The 22,463-nt window shown below is 47.6% G+C and overlaps 1 protein-coding gene across 1 annotated transcript in view; it reads right to left on the bottom strand.

The window, feature by feature from the left end:
- The window catches only part of KLHL29 (kelch like family member 29), a 311,704-nt gene that overhangs the window by 226,465 nt on the left and 62,776 nt on the right, over window positions 1–22,463 (bottom strand). Inside the window, exon 2 of the mRNA XM_033838957.2 lies at window positions 447–554. The gene's annotated coding sequence lies outside the window, so the exon portion shown is untranslated. The remainder of the gene's footprint in view (window positions 1–446; window positions 555–22,463) is intronic.

Consider the following 22,463-nt stretch of genomic DNA (forward strand, 5'->3'; position numbering starts at 1 on the left):
GTAATTTATATAATTTTAGGTGCTATCTTTTAAAATATTTTTACACTGAACAAATAATATATTATTATTTGTTTCAATATTAATAACATCAATACTATTTTCATGGTATTTAATAATACTATTTTAATAACAAGAAAAGTTAAATTACAAAAGAAGAATTGCAGTTTTTAAGAAGCTAAGTAGTCACCTAGCTGCTGGCCACCCCCAGATCCAACCTCCTGGAGGACCAGAGCCCCAGGTGAGTGAATAAGAGTGACAGCCTTGCTCGTGTGTTGATGCCAGAAGGGTGGGGCCCAGGTGGCTTAGCTTGGCTCTGGTTACCAGTTAATCCCATGTCTACGGTAAAAATCTCACTGACCAAAAGGGTGAGAGGACCAGCTACATTTACCTTACTTCCCCGAGGAAATCAGTGGTAGAGAAGATGATTTCCAGGTGAGCTGACCTACCTTGCACCGTCCGTCTCTGGCAAGCTCAGGATTCGTCCCCAGGATGCAAAATCCTCGATGGCCACCAACACTTAGCACAGCGTGAACATCACCAGGAGGCCAGGCCGTCTAAAAAGAGACAGAAGAGTGGGGGTGGGGTGGGGAAAGGTATCACCTTTTGCAAAAAGATCTCTTTGGAATTCCAGCATCTTAGATGGTCCCCAACTTAAGTGGAAGCTTGTCCCTATCTTGGATTTCCCGGTGTGGATGATCTCACAAAGGTCATGCCCAAACTCTGCCCCAGCACACCAAGATAAGGGGATCCGAGTGGGCAGCAGAGAACCCCAAGGGGCAGACACTAGATCTCACCCCTCCAACCCCCAAACACAGAAAGCCCTAATCCCCATGGTAGACCCATTAACACGCAATAAGAGAGAGAATAATGGCATTCCCTTCCATCTAATCCAAACCAAGAAATTCCAGAGATGGGGAAAAATAAGAAATGTAAGTCTTCTTTAAGGCTGAAAAGAGCATAGGACACAAACTCTAGAACTACAAAAGCACATCATTACTTTTAGACAATGGACAAAGAGACCTTGAGGAGGCAAAGGATGGGTTCCCTGGAGAGAAGGGTTATAAAAAAATATATGGATTTACTACCTCGTAGAGAGAGGCTATCGAATATGGGGAGGCAGGGCTATCCCTAGTTCCCTAGTTCAAATATAATATATGTGAAAGCCATCTTCACGACAGGAAATGGCATCCTCCACTGCAAAAAACGCATGACTGTCGTTACCTGGGAATCGATACCTTTTTCTAAACTGAATGTATCATTACCCACTGATTTTCCCTTTTCCTCTTAGCACTCCAGAGTCCCGGATAGCAGGGAGAAAGCTTTAATGTGATATGAAGGATGTGGACAGGTAAATAAGTTATTGTAAACTAATTCCACCTTATGACGAGCTTCTCTCCGACAATGCAACGGGTCTTTCTCGGAGCCTCTCAACTCAAGCTTTTTCAGATGCTGCTGACAGACACACACGGGCCATATCAAAGAGCCATTTTAAAGCTGAAGGCGGCAAAAATACTATTTTTCCCAAGGATAGAGTGTTCCCTTTACGATTAAGAAATAACCTCAGTGGGGAAGCAAAGTAAGCCAAGGTCACCATTTAATTTTGATACAGAACCAAAGTCGTGAGTACATTTCCTCTACCGAGCTTATGTGAAGCAGACAGTTAAATCGATCTCTTTGGCCACAAAATACTGACAGTACTGGTGATAATAAACGATCGATGTATTTCTGGGAAAGAGCCTTGGCAATGACGTGTCGGTGAAGAGAGAGGTCCAGGGGACAGTCGTCAGTCCGTTTTTAGATTCTTGAGGATGTCATTCATTTAATGACCCATTCATGCATTCAATACATATTAAGGGCATCCCCCTTAGGTGTCAGGCAGTGTCTAGGCTCTGGGAATACAAGTGAACAAAACAGGAAGAAAAATTCCTGCCCTCATGGAGCTCATCTTCTAGTGGATGGAAACACAGAACAAACAATAACCTTAAGAAATAAGTACAAATTGTACAATATATTAGAAGGTTGTCAGAACTATTTATCAGAGAAGACGTAGAGCAGAAGATGACTGTGGGAGATTGTGGTGCAGTTTAGAGAGGGTGGTCGGGGTAATAAGCCTCACAAGAGGATGGCATTCAAGCACGCTGGAAGATGATACGGGCCTGGGCTGTGCAGGTGTCCGGGGAGAGCATTCAGGGCAGAGGGAAGAGCCCGTGCAAATGCCCCGGGAGGAGCGTGACTGTTGTGTTCCTGGATCCGCAGTTGTGGCTGGACATGGGAGACTATACGACATTAAGCTGGAGAGGTGAGAATTCAGTTAGCGTAGGGCCTTGCAGGCCACTGTAAAGGCTACTAACTAATTGAGAGCCCAAGACCCTGGCCAGCAAGCCTTAGAAAGAGCTCTCCCTCTCTTGAGACAAACCTCTTGGTTGCCAACGTCAGGTTAATCCACTTCCCTTTTCTGCAACCCAGATGGCTCGACTCTCTGGGTCGTGCCAGACAAATACAGCACAGTTCAGACAGGAGGGGGGTGGGCAGTGCAGGGGGGTGAGCCACCAGTGCTGTCTAAACTGTTCTGATGACAATGGCCTCGTCCTTCCTCCTTTGTGGTCTCCACAGGCCACTTCTAGAGGAGATAACCGAAACAAAGTTCCGAACAAAAATAAACCACATGCAAAGCTGAGTTCTCTGGGACTGTTCCCTAATGTGCTTATGAAAAGATCCTAATGTGAGCTGACGTGTGAGACATCACAGGCTGTGCTGGGTATCTTCTGTTCGCTCCTCCAGGTCGGCTTTCCATCCGGTTCTGTGTCCTGGGAGGCTCACCCAGTTGGCAGAGAGGGTGTCACTCCAGCTCTGAGACCCTGCAACTTCCAGTTACGTTCAGCCAATGCAGCCACCAGCAGGAGACCAGGGATTGGGGTGGGGCTGGGTGTTTATTCCCAATTTCCTGCCTCCTTGCTTGTCTTCATGGGATGGCTGTGACTCTCTACTGAAGGTTGCGGCTCTGGTTGGTGATGGGTTCCATACAGTTCTCTCTCCGCCACCTTTGTGAATAGTCCTTTCGTTTAACTCTCTTCAAATTACACATTTGAATGTGTCTGTTTCCTGTCAAGACCCTAATGAATACATTCTCAGAGATGGTTAGAAGCAGGACTTTGGAATCAGACATCCGAATTAGAATTCTAACACGGCCCTTAGTTTTGTGACACCGGCTAAATTATTTAATTTCTATGAACTCTTGTTTCCCGTTATTAATGCATCAGAGAAACTGGTACATAATTATTATCCTCAGCAAAAGCATCAGCATCGGCATCTCACTACTGCCATCATCCACTCATAGTCCCAGGGCAAGTCACACCTCCTTCACGACATCTCTGCCCACCTCAACCAGATGCTCCTCCCTCGAGGGGTTTCTAGCTGTTCTCAGCTACTATTTGCTATTAGTTTATGCCTCAGTAATTTCCTCTCTTTCCTCCTCTTGCTCTGTTTTCTCCCACCCAACCTCTACTCCTTGTATTCAAATCCTGAGCCTGAGCATCCTGAGAACAGACATTATCTTAATATTTGAATCTCTGGCCCATAACACCCATCACATGGGGGTGTACACAGACCCTTCATTCAGTACCTTTTCTTCTTGGGAGGCCTGTATAAGCTACATCCATAAACCGAAACACATTCTACTCTAATGAGATGCATGGTATTTAAAGTGATTTTAAAATAAATGACTAGAAACTGATTTCTAGTAATAATTTCATTCCCATGATAACACTGTAAAACCTTAAGGTTCCAAAGATCATGGCCCGGGAAAATGAATCTCAGGAAAGAACCCTGGAAATCACAGGGAGGTAGGTGTGGTTTTCCAACCCCAGAGGAGATGAAGGTACTACCTCTGGAGCTGACCTTTGACATCTCTGGTCAAACTGACCCTTTCTCTTCCACTAATCTCATCATCAAAGGGCAGCTTCCAGGCTTAAGGAAAATAAAATTTAAAAAGCCAAAGGCTGAGGGACTTTTTTTTACTTTAGTTTAAAAAATACGGTAGGTAATAAGTCAACGCCTGTGAAATTGGTCTTAAGTCCTTCACCTTCTCAAGGCCCTTAAGAGATGCTAATTGAATTTGACACCATAAAGGCTCATATGAAAGCAGGACCCGTGGATAGGCTGTCTGGGTTACATGACTGCCTAAATGCCGGGAGATCCTCAGAATTAAACTCAAAGAAATCTTTGAGACCCATTCTAACTCTAGATCTACAAATAAAGATGGTGCCTGACATGAACCAAATTGATAGCGAAGAGAATAATAAACAAGGGCCCAGGATTTTTTTTACTTCCCTATAAAAGGTATCAATTTTTTGGAGAGAAACTGCTGTAAGAGAGGAAAAACCAATTAGGGAGTCTCCCGTTTGATGCAGGATCAGAGAGCAGCCCTGCCTGGGTCTTGACCATGCTACCCAATTATGATTCCAGCGCCCGGGTAGCTCACTACCCCTCAGCCAGCTAGGAAACAAGGATTCTTCCTTCCTTGGAAGGAAGAAAAAAGGCAAAGGAGCTGGAGGCTGTAAACTATAGTGAGAAAACCCGCTCCCACACCCACCCTCCTGCCAGCCCAGGTGCAGGGCCCTCTGGCACCCCTGGCACAGGCTTGGATGTCTGCTCTGAACGTATCCTGCAAGGGGAACTCTCATTCACATTCTCTTTCTTTTAAGAAGAGAGAAAACCAGGCCATCCATTAATAACATCAACCATGGGTTCACCAAAGCTTGTAGGCATGTTGCCAACCCCAAAATAAACACTCTCTCTGAGTGTTTATCCATCAGGTTCTCGACAGTTCATGGACCAAGGGGCCCGGAAGGCACTGCTTTTAAAAGGGGAGAATTAAGATGCAAAGAAGGAGCACAAGCCGGTTCCGAGAGCCCCCCCGGCACAACGCTCAGGCTTCTTCTTTCCATTAAGGAGCCAGAACTGGCCACTGATGAGATCCATTACATATTCTCCACGATAGGGATGCGCCACCCGGCAAGCTTTTCCACGGGCACGTGTTCTTCAAAGAAAGACAGGATCTTCAGAGGCCATGGCTGCTGATCGAGGGAACAATAATAATATTTTCATAACGTCTGATGTTGACAAAGCCGAGCCGTTCACAGTTTCTCATTCACCTTTTCTAACAAGCTTGTGAATACTTTACAATTAGTATTCCCATTTTATAGACGAGGAAACTGAGGCTCATGGACAATAAGATTTACCTAAAGGCACATAGCAAGTGAAAGTGGGAGGGAGCTGGAAGGGGAGCTCTGGATTTGTGCCTGCATCCCACGTCTCTGTTCTGGATTTCGGCCCCCTCGTTCCCGGGATCCCAACCAGTGAGGAGTTTAGCACTGTTCTGTGTTTTCCCTGCAGTCACCACCCTGGGCTGAATAAAAGCACAGGTGTCGGTGGACGTCCGCATTCCAGTCAGGTCCTGGTGAGCCCAAACTAACCCTACAACCCGATTGGCTGTCCTCCCCCCCACCACTGCCCACTTCTCGGCAGCTCGCAGATGCCCCGGAGGTGGTCAGGCTCCCAAGTGACCCCCTGACCCTGAGCAGAGCCTCTCACAGCAGAGAAGCCCAGACGGGCCCAGCCCCTACCGCAGACCTCTGTCGGCAGGACCGCAGCTCACCCAGGTTCTTCGTTACTGTTAACTCGATGTTTCCCAACACTGTTTTCATCATCACCCCCCACCCCAAGAGAAAAATGACGTGAAATTCTTTCCCGTGAGAGAAATTCAACTCTAAGGAGTAGGATTCTGATGGGCAGGGTGGAGCTTTGGTGGGTCAAAACCACAGCACTGAGGTTTTCTTGCAGCTTCCCTGCTCCACCAATCCATGTCACCCCCGCCTGCCTGAGACTGCGTGCATTCGGGACTGACCTTCCTCCACAGCTGCTACTGCCGGACCCTCATCGCCGGGCCCTGCACTGCCGCCTCCCATGGCACTGCTCAGAACAGTTCTCTCCAATCTCTGCTATGGCTGCCTGGGGCGAGGCCTCCCCAACTCTCACCTGGCTCACAGCCTGGCTACTACTAAGGGGTGGTGCTCGACCCCAGAATGGGTCAAGTCACTCCCTGGCCAGAGTCCCTTCATGTCTGGGGCCGCAAGATCCCAGGCCAGTCTGGAGTCTTCCCGGTGTCCTGCCACGTCCAGCCTCCTGCCCCGGACAGCCCCAGCTCTCCTCCACTTCTGTGATCAGACACACACCTGCTCTTACTTCCCGGACCTCCTCCCCCTGCCTTCACCCCTTCTCCTCCTGAAAACTCCTCTCCAGAAGTTTTTCTGCACTCTCTGGAGTACAGACACTCTGGGCGAATCCCTGGAGAATATCAAGATAAGAACACAGTGTCACCAAAGGAGGCTTCGCAATGGCCTGTCTCCTGGTTCCGCTCGGCTGGCTTGGGCGAGGAGAATGGGGAGATAAGGACGACGGGGTGCCCGTGGCCTGACTGGATCCTAAGTTTTGTCACGACAGGGCTCTGCCAGAAACCTAGGCTGAAATGTTTCAGAAAAAAAAGGTTGCAAATCAGCTCCCCCGACACAAACTCTTTTCTTGTTGCAAGGCAGACCCACTTCAGTTAACTAAGAATCCACCAACTCAGCCCCACCACTCAGAGCCCCCCACAAATTTATAGAGGCTTTCCTGTCACTGGATCCAGGACTGGGAAGACCTTGCATTTCCTGAAGGCTGCAGGCTGGAGAGAAGGGCAGAGGCTCCAGCAAATCTGTTACACCCACTCGCCCATGGTGGCAGGAAGATGTGGGCAGGGCATGCAGCACCTGGCACGTAGTAGATGCTCAGTAAGGCTCTGCTGAAGGAAGGAAACTGCCTCCAAGACTCAACTCACTTTCTACAATTTTGCTTCGAACATTTGGACATTCACACCACAGCTGCATGATTGGAATACAAACCAGTTAAAAAAAAAAAGAATCAGACATTGCTTCCAGATTTCACTCTTATAAACAAGCCTGCATCCTCCCTTTAAATTGTAATAATTCCTTCCCAGATGTTGCTTCTCCTTCAGACCCATAAATTTAAGCTTTTAATGATGATGCTTCACATTTGCCTGGTGCCATGGGCTCTTTGGAGTGTTTCTGCATTTTCTTTCCCTCATTAGACAGCCACGTGGACCCCAGGAGAGGCAGGACAGGGGCCGGCATCCCTAATTCACCGACAGGAAGGCCAGCTGCTGATGTGCGGAGCTGGATTGTGGTGGGTATGGGTGTCGCTCTCCTTCCTGGTGCCGAGAGCCACAGTACCTTCCTCTTCAGTGCTGTCCAGGTGGCCATGTGGGTGGGGCATCTGTGGAGTCTCCACCCGCAAGACCATGCTGCCCACTTAAAACTCTGACTCAGATGTGAACAAGTCTCTTCCCTTGGTTCTCCCTGCACTCCTGGGGCCAGGCTGTAACATTTGGATAAGACTTATCTAGAGTCTTGGGGAGTAAAACAGAACAATACGCCAGGAGGGGGGTGAGAGCAGTGGAAAGAGGAAGTAGAACGTGGCCTGATAAGCTGGCGCCCCCGCTGGTCTCCAGGAGGTTCCATCCTGGCTCCATGGGGCAGCCCCCATCTTAGCATTGAGCACACTGGAATTCCCAGCCAGGCAAGAGCCCACCTCAAGTCTGGACCCACACGTAGAGCCCAGAGAGACTAGGACTTCCCTCTTCCCTCCCACTTTCCCTGTTCCAACTTCTTCTCAGAGGCTGTCCCTTTCCTGGTGACAGACCCTGGGGCTGTTTGCCTCGATTCTTTTTATTTATTTATTTATTATTTTTTTTAATTTTAATTTTTATTTTTGCGGTACGCGGGCCTCTCACTGTTGTGGCCTCTCCCGTTGCGGACCACAGGCTCCGGACGCGCAGGCCCAGCGGCCATGGCTCACGGGCCCAAGCTGCTCCACGGCATGTGGGATCTTCCCGGACCGGGGCACGAACCCATGTCCCCTGCATCGGCAGGCAGACTCTCAACCACTGCGCCACCAGGGAAGCCCTGCCTCGATTCTTAAGGGGAGCCTTTGACCTGTGTCCCAGGCACTCACTTAGCTACCACATCGGTCCTCTATGGGGCCCACAGCTGTACACGTCAGGGGGTGGGAGACAGCCGTGGGGACAGGAGACACAACTACCAAACAAGTTCATGGATCCAGCGTCTGCTCACTGTCAGGGTCTGGACCGAGGCAGGTCCGGCTGATACCTCAGCTGCCAGGGCTCAAGGTTGCTCGGCATCTCATGCCTCTTCGGTCCTTGGCCTCTTGACAGCTTTAGAGAGAAGTGATGGGGAAAATGCAGCTTCACAGAGTAAAACAAGGTGGGCTTTTAGACTCGGTGGGTTTGTGGTCTCCCCAGGGAGTTGCAGAGAGGTTTGGGAACCCCTTCTCCCAAGTCTGAACCTTGCAGCCTCGTTCCATGGCACAATCAGAGCTTCACCTTGGATTTTCATCTTAGTCCCTGACACACCTGGGTGGTCAAGAGCATGGAAGATGGATAATCTTAGAGACCTGGGTCTAAATCTCTAAGTTTAATGGCAGACCCTCCATGCCACTCCCACCCCTGCCTCAGTCTCCTCCTCTGTACAATGGGGACGCTATTTCTGAACATCCATGTTTGTTCTGAGAGTTAAATGTTTGATTGCAAGAAAGGCACTTGGCATGGCCCATGGCACATATCAACTCGTGGCTGTAACGTTATTATTATAGCCTGCCAACGGAAGCACAGAATAGGTATCCCTGCAGTACCTAGAGCGCCACGGGGAAGGTGGGGGCCTTCTTTCCTACCACCTCTCCACAGAAGTGAGCACGCAGAGGACAAATGAATGGGGAGGGATCTTCCTTGGGGGCTAGTTGACCAATGGGCTGACCGTGTGTGTAGTTGTCCTGGGTCTATCTGACACTGGTCAGTTACCACTTCCTGCCCTCTGCAGCTAATCTCCCTGAATTTCCCTCAAGAGGACACTTTCAGCCTTTAACTTTCAGCCTTTTAGTCCCTCCTCTCCTCCTCCCCAGCAACTGCTAAACTCCAGGCCTGAGGGCAGATGCTTTCATGGCTTCTACCCCTCTCCTCCGAATCCAAGCCACAGGGCCAGCGGCTGAAAACCCCTTCCCAGCCCCAAGTGGGTTTGAGAGGCATTACTTCCTCACCCAGTAGAAAACTATTTTATTTGAATAGATCTGAGGCTGTTTCTCAGAGAGAAAAAAAAAAATGTGAAAGAAAAGTCTTTGGAGATTACAGTACTTTTTACCCAGATATGATGAGTTATCCATTTAAAAATAAACCATAGACAGGCAAGTTTCTCCATACCCAGGCAAAAAGTAGTCATTACCAGGAATTTCTGTAAGTTCTCTGCTTTTCTTGGCCAATATAGAAACAGCCTAGGAACTGAAAATAGAATGAGAAGCTAATTCTGTTTTCCTGGTCTCTACCAAAGTATGCAGGCAAGTGGCTTGATCACATCAGAGCTTCACGTTCCATCTGAAAAAAATGCAACCACGGCTCACCAACCTCATGGCAATTCTGCAAACTAACCCAGCACCCAAGGAGTTCGGTCAGAGCCCACAGCAGTCAATACGAATGCACCAAAGCACTGGGCCACAGCCTGGCATGGCTTGATGTCCAGATACGGGCAAGAAACCAAAGGCAAGACCAGTGAGTGACAAGCTCAAGGTCACACAGCTGATTAGCAGGAGAGCGGGGACCACAAAGCCGGCTTCCAAACTCTCTGGCCGCTGCCCTTTCCCACCCACTCATCTCTCTACAGTTTAACTGTAACTGAAGATTCCAGGAAAGTCCCCTAGAAAGGTTAAGCAACTTACCCCAACCCAGTTTTCCTTCCTGCAGAAAGTCCCCCTCTCTTCGCTCTCCTTTCCAGTGAGCAGTAAATCAAATATTCCCTGCTGCATTACTTTTCAAGCTCGATGTTTCTAAATCCAAAGACATCTATAAATAATACATACTCATTTATATGTACATTTAAAAGATTAAAAAAAAAGCCATAACAAAGATACCTGTAGATTCTCCTGAATACTAATGGGCTACTTAGAACACAGTGGAAGCAAATGGCTAATGAACACAGGTACCCTCATACGTGAACTTCCCTCCGCTCCACCTAGGGCCCATACCCAGCGGGGGAGCCTCTGTTCTGAACCCACTCATTCACTGCTTCTCTCCCACGGTCACATTTAGCCATCTGCTGCTTCTTTTATATGTGGGACTGTGGTTTTTTTTTTTTTTTCCTCTTCAGTTTTATATGAAACATTTAGCAATGAAGTAGCAAATAAAAATACTACATATCATCTAGAATTCATATAAAATTGTGGTTGGCTTTAACGCTTCTAAAGGTTGACAAAAAGAAACACATAGATGTTTCTTAACGGCTTGTTTATATTTTATTACACATGATACACATCTCACTCCATTGAGAAAATTTAGAACTTGATGTGGTTCTCTCTGTCACAAGCAGGCATGGCAAAGATTACCACATCCAGAGAACATTTTTCCCTTGGAACACAAGGTACTCGCCTTGCAATTACCCCAGCAGACAGAAATGGCGCAAATAATCCAATAGCACCCGCGTCAATCTTTGGAAGGAGGGGTTTTCCCCCCACAGTGTTGTCTGGCTACCCCATCCTCCACCCTGCTGGGCATCTCTGCTCTTCACTCCAAACCAAGGATGTGGCTGGAGCACCATCATCTCTCAGACAGACGTGCAGGTCAGCTAGGAGCTGGCAAAGTTGGTGTCGACTCCATCACACACCCACGTGCAGAAACAGGGGAGGTCCCAAGGCTGTAGACAGCGAGGGCTGAGTTAACTATGCTGGTGGAGCTGAAGGTGGTCAGAGGAAGCAGAGCTCCTGGGTGCAGGAAGCTCCATGCCAGGCCCTAATTTAGGTCCTGGAGGATGAGCACATCTGAAAGATCAACCGGAAGACATTCAGAAGGACAGGCGTCTTAGTGTGAGTTCCCCTCCAAAGTGGCCCCTGAAACACTGATTTTGATGTAAGTGGGTTTTTTTTTTCTTTTTTTCTTTTTTTAAGAGTAGACCCAAGGAAGCACATGAGGAAGCAGAGATGTGAGAAAGGAGACAGGGAAAATTCAGTCGAGAAAGCGTTAACCAGTGGGTTCCCGCTTGGGCAACTGGGGGCTTATTCCTACTGGGGATGCTCTGAGAGGCTGGGTAGAGCATATCTTAAAGTCGTCCCACCAAGAAATGAGGAAGGAAGCTGGGGTATTTATTCATGACCTCCCACCTCTCACCGGCTGCCAAGTGCTTTGGGGTATCAATCCCCCCAGCATTTCCAGACTGCCCCATGAATGGGCTGGGCACTCCCACACAGAGAAAGGCAGGAAGCAAGAACCGTCAGCAGGCGATCCCCAGGCTGGGGAATGGGTGTGGCGTCAACAACCTCTGATAGCGCAGGTAAGCTGGAGCGCCCATCAGCTGCTGCGTACTACTGGGGACTGCAGCCTCAGCACCTGTTCAGGTGCCTTGGTCTCTGGGACCCTCCCCTTCTGAGTGAGAGGGAGACACACACTGCTTGCCACAGCAGAGGACCTTGAGGGTGCTCATCCCCACAGCCCATGCTGTGTCAAATGTGTTCATAATGGGATCATCTGCTGTCAGCCATGGAGCAACCACGTATGAAAAAGAACATTGGGGAGCAAATTAAGTGATCTGTCTGCAAGCAGCCTGTTTAGATGAGGAAGGGCTGCCATTGACAAATCTATTAAGATTATACATAAATTTCTAAGAGCACATAGATTCATGCTCTGAGGACATCAATTATGGGCATTTAAAATACAACCCGGATTAAATCATCTTGTCTCACTTGAATGGGGTAAAAATAATCAAGAGAAGAGGGAGAAACAAATTATACCCATCACCTTCCTGACCAAAAAAAAAATTCAGAGTTTTCATCTGTCAGGATGATGATGCCTTAAAACTCTAAGACTCCTGTGTGGAGCCAGGTTAAAGGACAGAGGGATCCAAAGAGGCCTCTGGGTGCTCTCCAGGTCGGAAGGGAGAGCTGGGGCGCCAGGTGTACCTCTGTTGGGAAGCAGAACCCACCCAGACAAGGATTGAGGCAAGTGGTTTATCTGAAGAGTGATGCCAGAAAGCTCAGGCAGGTGAGTGGGGAGGCGAGACCGGTGAGTGAAGGAAGCCGACAGAGATTGCCCTAAATATGCAGGTCTCCACTGTGGGCACCTGGGCCAATGTCCCTGGGGATCTCTGGGGGACAGAGAGGGACATGTCTCAGTGTTGTCCCACCCGAGACGTGAGGAAGCTGGAGTATCTGCCGCCAATTCCCATTTCTCATCGGCTGAGAGCTCCTGTCAGTGAATTAACTCGTAGGCACTTCAGGTCTGTCCCTAGAGGCCAGCAAAGGCTCAGGGGTTACTGGGGTGGGGAGGACTCTGGGAAAATGAGCCTCCAACACGTGCAAACATACTGTGCTGGAAACTCATAACCTCTGATTACTTGGATGGAATTCCATTTTCCACTTTCAAAACTCTAACAAAAACAGACCCACCCCCACCCCCATGTAATCACTGAATAATATTATAATCATTCTGCATGGAAATTGCATTCTTTCCCTGACGTAAGCATAGGCTTTGAACCTCTCAGGGCTTCACCCACTACATTATTTTTCAGAGTATGAAGTAGCAGGTTCCAATTATCTGAAAAAAATGCGGAACAGTCGCAGCACAATACATAGTATGGTCCAGATAGAATACACGTTCTCCAGGACAGGCACCTTGATTAGTGCCTGTGACTGTTAAACACATTGCAGGGAATACAGTGATAATGGACATTAATAGCAGCAATAGTGCTGAAGTGCTAGAATACAATGATTGCTGATTACATTACTATTTCCTTTTGTGGAGCACAGCGCATATTTCCAAACGACTCTATGCTCATTAAACTACACAAAAGCCCAGTGACCGGTCGGCAGAAAGGTGGCCAGGAGGGGCTTGCAGTTACGTACTGGTGTTTGGGAAGTGGGGAAAGATGGCGGCCAGAGTTCTCGGTGGGGCAGCAGACCCAGCACCATTTTCTGTGACCTGGATCCATCAGACATGTCTGCCTACGTTGACAGACATCAACTACCGAACAGCCAGCAAAGAGATGCTCCTATGTGCAACGTCATAAGCTGACGGGTGTTAAAGGAGAATTTGATAAATTATAATTTTTTGACTAGGCCCAAATATATGACCATCTTTCCCCTGCATCTCCTGTTATCCCTCAGAAAAAAGGGTGTTCCATAATGGAAAAGAATATAAAAAAGAATGTATATATATGTACAGCCACTTTGCTGTACAGCAGAAATACAACTTTGTAAATCAACTACACTACAATAAAAAGGGCATTGCCTTAAATTCAATATATCCAATATCCAATCTGACGGATTCGACATCAATAAAAAGTCTCGTCTTGCAGTGCACTCTCCCACCTGATTTAGTTAACACAGATGCGGTAATTACTCTTGGGATTATGACTTCATTATTTCAGTGTTTGGATGTCATTGTAAACAAGACTTTTAAAAGTCACTTTAAAAAGAAACCCAACAATGGTTAATTGCTGCAAGAGATCATGAATAAGCCACCTATAAAGCAAGTGAAAAAGCAAAACATAACTGCCTCCATTTATGGGAATTGGGACCTGTGGCTTGGGATACAATTTTACAGGAAGACATAATCCATGGATTCAAAAAGTGCTGTCTCTGCCGTCTCTTGAAAACGTGGATGGAAGTGAGGCTCACAGCTCTGGAAAACTGTCAGAGGACTCAGAAAGCTGCTCTAGGGATACAAAAATACACCGGGAACAAAACACACTCTGGAGTTGAAACTGCACCTGACAGGTTTGGATAGAGACTCATGAAATATAAGTGGGAGAAAGCACTATTTAAAAATTGACGGTTTAGATATTTTGTAATTTTAAAGATGTGTAACTAAAGTAATTAATTACATATTTTAAGTAACAGTTTGTTGCTTCATTTATACTGTATTCCAAAAATATTCATATATTCACATATTGGCTAAAAAATTTCTCAGAGCCCTTTTATTTGGGAACGTGGGCAACTGCCTTATATTTGGGTGTAAAGTTAGTTTTCTTAGCACTGTAGGTGTACAGTTGCCATCCTGGCAAAGGCTAAATTTAGTCTACAAATCAAACCCACTTAGGGACATGAGAAGGTCTTCAGTGCAACAGTCCCTTCATTGGGCAGATGGGAAAACTGAAGCCCGGAGAATTTTCTGACCTATCACAGAATCCTTAAAGGAAGAAGTAAAACGAGAAGAAAACCTGAAAATAAGAACATGACTTTTAAAAAACTGCACTGTAGTTGATTTACAATATTGTGTTAGTTTCAGGTGCACAGCAAACTGATTCAGTTTTATATATATATATATATATATTTCAGATTTTTAATTATAGGTTATTACAAGATATTGAATATACTTCCCTGTGCTCTATAGTAAATCTTTGTTACTTATCTGTTTTATATATAATAGTGTATATCTGTTAATTCCATACTCCTAATTTATCCCTCTTCCCCCTCCCCTTTGGTACAGTAACAGTTTGTTTTCTATGTCTATGAGTCTGTTTCTGTTTTGTAAATAGCATTTTTTTATTTGTAGTAATTTTTAGATTCCACATATAAGTGACACTACATAACATTTGTCTTTCTCTGTCTGACTTACTTTACTCAGTTTGATACTCTTAGGTATGAAAATCTCTAGGTCCATCCATGTTGCTGCAAATGGCAATATTTCATTCTTTTTAATGGCTGAGTAGTATTCCATTATCTATCTATCTATCTATCTATCTATCTATCTATCTATCTATCTATATATATAGATATATATATATGCCACATCTTCTTTATCCATTCATCTGCCAATGGACACTTAGGTTGCTTCCATGTCTTGGCTATTGTAAATAGTTCTGCTATGAACATTGGGGTGCATGTATCTTTTCGAATTAGAGTTTTTGTCTTTTCCAGATACGTGTCCAGGAGTGGGATTGCTGGATCATATGGTAGCTCTATTTTTAGTTTCTAAGGAACCTCCATACTGTTTCGCATAGTGACTGCACAAATTTACATTCCCACCATCAGTGCAAGAGGAGAACATGGCTTCTTGCACGGACACCCCATGTGACAGCAGCTGGGCCTAGGCTCTGCATCTATCAGGTGGGGATACTTTGGGGCTGTGAACTCACTGGTCATAAGCCAACCTCAAAGAATCCCCTGGTAGCGGGTTATTTGCTGCACTGACACCTGCCTTCTCTTCCGGATCCCAGACCAGTTTGCATTTCCTCTGCCTTGTCAGAATGTTGCCACTGCTTTAAAAAAATGAAGTCACATTTATTTAAAAGCATATGTAAATATGAAAATGCATCTCCAGTCTTCTTTCTAAATGGGAGGAGCCCTGCTAAAAAGTGTCAGGCGGGAGTCCTCTGGTCCCACCTCTGTCCACACCCTTGACCTCCCTGAGCAGCAAAATCCTCTCCTCCCCTCTGTCTGGGGTGCAGTCCCTTCCACCTGCAAGCCCAGCCTCCAGCTCTTTCTGTCTGTCAGTCATGGGCCAGGGGCTGTCACACTCAACCATCCCTCCTAGTTGGAGGAGGAGCCACTGTAATTAAAACCCAGGAAAGCAGGATCTGTGCTGGCTAATGATGTAGCTTTGGGCCCTGAGACCTACTTTAAATTTTATTAGTCATGCAAATCCACCTACCCCCCACACCCAGCAAAAATAGAGGCGAAAAGGTGCATTTGACAGTGAGGTGGGGTGTCCTGATAGGGGAGTTCCATGAGGTTACTGGGGTCCACTTAATGGTCTCAAGCAGCAAAGAGTGGATTTGATGTCCCAGAAGCATGTGTTTCTCTTTCCATGGGGGCATTTCAGCTACAAAGTCTCTGACAAATTAAGAGCTACATGAGAACTCCTAATCAGGAAGAATTAAACTGGCTACCTTAAGGCCACACTTTTCAAAGCTGCAGGCATGGAATTTTTGGAGCAGCTGCAGGGAGAGCTGGAACATATGAATTATGAATTGACACCCTGTGGACTCTGCAGTCTGGTTCCAGAGCCCAGACCCAGCTTGGGAGACCGGAAGAACCACAGGCTATCTCACGCTTGTGCATGAGCCCAGTGTCAGTCAAGGGCTGGCTCCCCCATTCACAAGCTTCTTGACCCCTCTGCCTCAGTCTCCTAAGCTGTATAATGGGAAGAAGAGCACTTCCGCATAGGGCTGCCAGGAGATTAAATGAGGTAATTCAAGAAAGTACTCGGAAACCTACTGATACAGAGTAGGTTCTTAATAAATGTTAACGGTTATTGTTTGCTCTTGCCTGCCACCAGAATGATCTTCCTAAGACACAGATCTGGTTTCCTCTCATTGGAAACCCTTTAGTGGCTTCCCACCAAATAGACAAAATCCAAAATACTTGGTATCAGTGGCCTCAGCCCTACTCTAGCGACTTCAGCCTTACTGGCCATGGGGCCCCCACCCTGCACTACTGGAAGCTTCTGAGTGGGCATCTTGCCCCCTCATTTCTGTCCCTCATCTCCTGCCTGGCCAGCTCCACAGTGGTGCCTAAGTGGTCAACCTCAGAACTCCTGCAGTTACCATTTACTGAGGCACTTTTCACTCTATTCACGTTTTGGACCAATACTATTTGTTGGGGGGCTGCCCTGTGCTCTGCAGGGCATTTAGCAGCATCCCTGGCCTCCACCCACAAGATGCCAGTAGCATCCCTAGTTTCCCCCTCACACTCCCTGCCCCCAAGTTATGACAACAAAATATATCTCCAGACATTGCCTGGTGTCCCCCAGGAAAGGGAAGGGGATAAAATTACCCCTGGTTGATAAGCACTGCACTAAACTATAAGTCCCTTGAACACATAGGCTATAACTTATTCATTTCTCTATCAGTGGGACCTAGTCCAGTACTTGACAAACAGTAAGTGCTCAATAAATGCCCGTTGAAAAGGAAAGAAGGAAGTAAAATGAATTCAGTGCTCGTAACATAGTAAATATCTCTGCCAAGGATGAGATAAACATGTTGGATCAAATAATGAATAAATGAATGAGATAGATACAAGTTTGGTAAGTGACTATATACAGAGAAGGCATGTTGAACAAATAAGTCATTCTCATCATTTAACATCTTATAGAAAAATTTCAGTTACCCCCACTCCCATCCCCTTCCGGCTTCCCCTCTACCTGTCCTACTCAGCTCCACTGCATCCCGGCAAAACTTCTTCAATGGTTGCCTGGGTCTCCTGTCTACTAACTCACCTCCCATTCCTTCCTCAGCTCACTCCTCAGCCCGTCACTCCACCTCAAGTTCTCTTGCTAAGGTCACCAACGATATACTTGTGGGTAAATCCAATGGAAGGTTTCCATTCTTCATCCTGTTTGCCATCCCACAATGATGATTGTTCCTTGAAAGCAGGGATGATAATCATGATATAAACAACTGGCATGGCATGGGCACCAACCAATCACAGGGGATGCACTGATCAGTCAGAATGGTCACTGGGCATCATCAGTCAGTCCCATTGTGCTGTGTGTACAAGCTGAACACGAGCCTTGCTTAAACACTTCCTTCCCAATCTCGTACTTTTTTTTTTTTTTTTTTTTGCGGTACGCGGGCCTCTCACTGCTGTGGCCTCTCCCATTGAGGAGCACAGGCTCTGGACGTGCAGGCTCAGCGGCCATGGCTCACGGGCCCAGCCGCTCCGCGGCATGTGGGATCCTCCTGGACCTGGACACGAACCCGTGTCCCCTGCAGCGGCAGGCGGACTCTCAACCACTGCGCCCCCAGGGAGGCCCGCAATCTCATACTTTTTTCCCTACTCCCTTGGTTGCTATTTCAGTCTATTTTGCAGGAACACCCCTCTCTCTCTGGCTATTAAATATCAGAGTTCCTTGAGGATTTTCTCTAATCTCTCTTCCCTTTGCCCTACTCTCTTCTCTTGCCCCAGCTTGTCTAATCCATGCTCAGGGCGTCGATTACCCTCCATATGCTGATGATTCCATAAAACATATGATTTCCAGCCCCTACCTTTCTTCTGAGCTCCAGATCTGTACATCTCACCTGCTTATCCGACATCTCTAATTTGATGTCTCAATGGCAACTCAACCTGCCAGGCCCCTTCCTCTGACCCAAACAAAACAAAGCATGAGGGACTTTCCCAGTGCTCTGGTCTCAGTAGACAGACAGCACCGCTAACCATCCGACTGTACAAACCTCACACCTAGGAGCCTCTCCCTCCATCCCCACACTACCAACACCCCTTCTGAAATCTTTATCTTCGTCTACTTCTCTTTACCCCCATTGCCACTTCTCTCTCTCACAACGGTCCTTTCACTCGGTTCCCCTGAAGCTTCACTTGCTTTTCTCCGATCTGTTCTCATGTTGCAGCCAAAGAGGTTTTTCTCAAAATGCAAATCTGATCCTGTTACTCCCCTGCTTTAAGCCGCCCCCCAAGGCTGTGCATGGACTGATTACTACTTCCCATCCTGCCTCATCTTACTCCTCCTCTCTGTCCTCTTCTACACTCCTCCACACTGGCCTTTTTTCAGTTTCCAGAATGTTCCATACTCCTGTCACAGGGCCCTTCCATGCACTGTTTCCTCTCTCTCTTCACCTGGTTAATGCTGATTCAGAGCCCAACTCAGGCATCAACTCTTGAGGGAAGCCTGACTTGACCTGAGACTATATCACACCCCCATTTCTAGAGCTATGAGAGCTTCTCTCTCCTTCAAGCACCCGTGTTCTAATTATAATTTATGTTTGCGATTATATGATTAATTCCTGTCTTCCTTGCCTAGAGTGTAAGCTCCATAGAGACAGAGACCATGTCTACTTTTGTTTAACTCTGTGTTTCCAGTCCGGGGGCGGGGGGCAGCTATCTGTGGCCTCTGGGCCAATCTAGCCCAATGCCTGTCAATAAAGTTGTACTGGAACAAAGCTACACCCATGGGCTTATGTATTGCTTACGCTTGCTTTGGCCTTACAAGAGGTGGGTAGCTGCAACAGAGACAACATGGCCCTCAAAGCCTAAAATATTTACTCTACAGAAAAAGTCTGCCATCCCCTGCTCTAGGCTGGAGCACTAGGGCCTAGCAGAAAGCAGACATTCGATACAAATTCACCAGATGAAGAGTAAACAGGCAAGGAATAAATAAGTTTCTAACAGATGTCTTGTTATCTGCTGAGTGACTGAAGTAAGCCCTCTCTAGGGCAATGCTGGCCACTGCAGGCCTGCATTAGAATAATGAGGGCAATTATTAATGAGCTGACCCCCCCTCTTTTCCCCAGGGGTGGGGATCCTTGAATTTTCTTTAGATTCCCAGCCGACTGGTCACCACAGGGAAGGAGGGGGCCATTCATCTGACTATGGGGCCCTTGTTTCCGGTGCTTCAGAGACAGGGGAACTCTTACTGGCTACCCCATGCCCGCTGGATCCTGTCAAAATCCTGTGACAGCCCTAAAGGAAGAACAGGCAATTTCCGAGCCACCCTACTTCAGGGACACTGGGGGGACTCCATGGGTCCAAAGAAGTCCCAACCACACAGCGGGGGTCCTGGGCGGGGAAGGAGCCCAGAACACAGCAAAACCCCTAAAGGGACAGACCCAAGGACAGAACTAGTAACCCCTGGCTGTCCCTCCCTCCTGTTTGCCAAACCTGCGGAAGCCTGCAGCTCAATGCAACCACCACCCAGAGTAAAAGATCACCTTCACCACCTCAGCCCCCAAAGACCTCGCCATTCCTTGTTCAGAGCTCATTCTGAGTTCAGCCTTTTGGCAAACATCCTCCTATAATGGTCGCTGCATCCCTTTCTCTCTACCCTGCACTATGGCAGAGCAGGGCCTGCTTTACCCTCCTCCTGCCTCTGTCACCACCCCTGCCAGCTCCAACCCCTGGATCAGGAAGCGCAAAACACACAGGTGGGTCTCAGCAAACACCTGGGGAAGGCCAACAGGCCTCGGAACACGCTGGATCCCAGCTGCACTGCCCCCCACCCCTGAGATGCTGATGGCCACCACTCAGCTCCCTTCCGCCCAGGCCCGCTTCTTCCGTGGCGAGTGTGACCTGCAGTGACCTTGCCTCCCGCCTCCCTGAGTCCAGTGCTGGCTAAGCTGGGCCCTGTTAGCACATTTCAAACCAGCCTGGGTACATCCAGCGGCCAGCCCTGGAGGTTCCTGGACTACCATGCAGGCTTCCTCTGGAGCTGCCATCCTGGTGGGGGAAGACTCCAGAATTTTAATACTCATAAATAAGTTGTAGAAAATCCCCAAAGCAGTGATAAAGCTGCATCCAGGCTGAAGTGTTAAACGTGGCAGGAACAGAAAACGCAATGTGAACATTACATCCGAGCACAAGTAGCCAGAAGCCCGCAGGGCTGGCGTGGGAGAACGTTTCCGGCTCTTCCCTCGCGGGTGCTAGACGCAGGCACCACGTGGCTTCACTAGAGAAAGAGTTTCAGATTTAGCGCTCAGACGTTTTGTTAGGATCCGTGGAAAAGAGAAGGAACACTCCTGCACAAAGCCCCAGTCACTGCTGCAAGGATTCTAGAACGCCCTCCTGCCTGCATCTTCCCGGGTCCCCGGCACAGCCCTAGGAGCACTGGGCCACCAGGGGGACCCTGCTGGGGGTCCCGCCTCAGCCCCTGCCCCACTGCGTCAGGAGCCTGGGGTCTCCTCTGCCTTGGCTTCTCCACTTACAGAAATGGAGGGGATGCTGGCTCTTGTCATCACACTGGAATCTGCTCAGAAGTGGAATCCTTTGAAATAGGCTTGGTGGCTGTCTCTGTCAGCTATGGCTGCCGTGACAAAATACCACAGATGGGGTGGCTTAAACAGCAGAAATTAGTTTTCTCACAGTTCTGGAGGCTGGAAGTCCAAGGTCAAGGTGCAGCAGCTCTGGGTTTTCCTGAGGCCTATCGCCCTGGCTTGCAGATGGCAGCCTTCTTGCTGTGTCCTCACACAGTCTTTCCTCTGTGTGTGCACACATCCCTGGTGTGTCTCTATGAGTCTAAAGTTCCTCTTTTTCTAAGGACACCAGTCAGATTGGATTAGGGTCCATCCATATGACTCCCTTAACTTTTTTTTTTTTTTTGTGGTACGTGGGCCTCTCACTGTTGTGGCCTTTCCCGTTGCAGAGCACAGGCTCCGGACGCGCAGGCTCAGTCGCCATGGCTCACGGGCCCAGCTGCTCCGCGGCATGTGGGATCTTCCCGGACCGGGGCATGAACCCGTGTCCCCTGCATCGGCAGGTGGACTCTCAACCACTGCGTCACCAGGGAAGCCCTGACTCCCTTAACTTTAATTGCATCTTTAAAGGTCCTATCTTCAAATACAGTCACATTCGGAGGTCCTGGGGGTTAGGGCTTTGACATATCAATTTTGGGGAGACATAATTCATTGTATAACAGGGGCTAACAAATGAGCCGAAGAGCATGCTTGACCATGTCATGGTAGAATTAAGGGAAGCAGGAGACCATCCCTCCACGGACGCTTCACCCAATGACGCACCCAATGGCAAACTTGTCTGCCCTCAGAGGAAGTTCTTGAGCAGAAAGATGAATACAATTCATAACCAAAACTATCTTACATTCACTGGATTTCTATTTATTTATTTGGTTTTAACAACAACCTTCCCTGAAAACAGATGGGCAAATCAGTGATGATGGTAATGATGATAGTAACAGCAGACCAACCAACAACTAATCAAACTAAACAAAGCTACAAACACTTTTAAGTTAAAATAGGTTAAGCTGACAAGCCTTGATTTCGACCTGAACTGTAACTCTGAATTACACGGCACTTATAAAATATATATTTAGTTAACTCCTTTACACACTGTTGTAAATCGGTCATGAAAGGCCAGACTTCGTAGAAGTGGTCTAACTTTAGGGGTGAAACAAAACGTTGTTGCTGATTATTTAAGGGACTAAAGGCAACAACTTTACCAAAAGCAACGGACACGAGAAGCGTCTGTTCTGGAGGCATCAAAGGGAGGTCTTAATAAATTCACAGTAAGTTTATCTCCAGAGACTACAAACTGATTGCACATGGGGTGTGGACTTGAGAAAAAATATAAATGGGCCCCCACCTTCTGCTTCTATAAGTTGTCAAACTCAGCATAAAACCCTTAGTTCTTTATCAGTGCCAGGCTCTGTGGAATGTGATACCGAGAGAAAGGCTGTTTCTTCCACCCCCTACACCTGGGACTTGGCATAGAGTCTGGTGGGAGGCAGGCACCAAGAAACAGTGGTCGTAGGGAATTGAAAAAGCACACTCGCTGTGGAAGAGATCTGGGCAAGAGGGAGGATTGTAGAAAAATGCAAGAATAGAGGGACAGCAAAAATCAGAGACACTATGAGCTGAGCATCCTGACAATCATAAGAGACTGTGCAAATGAAATAA

The sequence above is a fragment of the Tursiops truncatus genome, chromosome 14 (assembly GCF_011762595.2).
Source record: "Tursiops truncatus isolate mTurTru1 chromosome 14, mTurTru1.mat.Y, whole genome shotgun sequence".
NCBI classification, from domain to species: Eukaryota; Metazoa; Chordata; class Mammalia; order Artiodactyla; family Delphinidae; genus Tursiops; species Tursiops truncatus.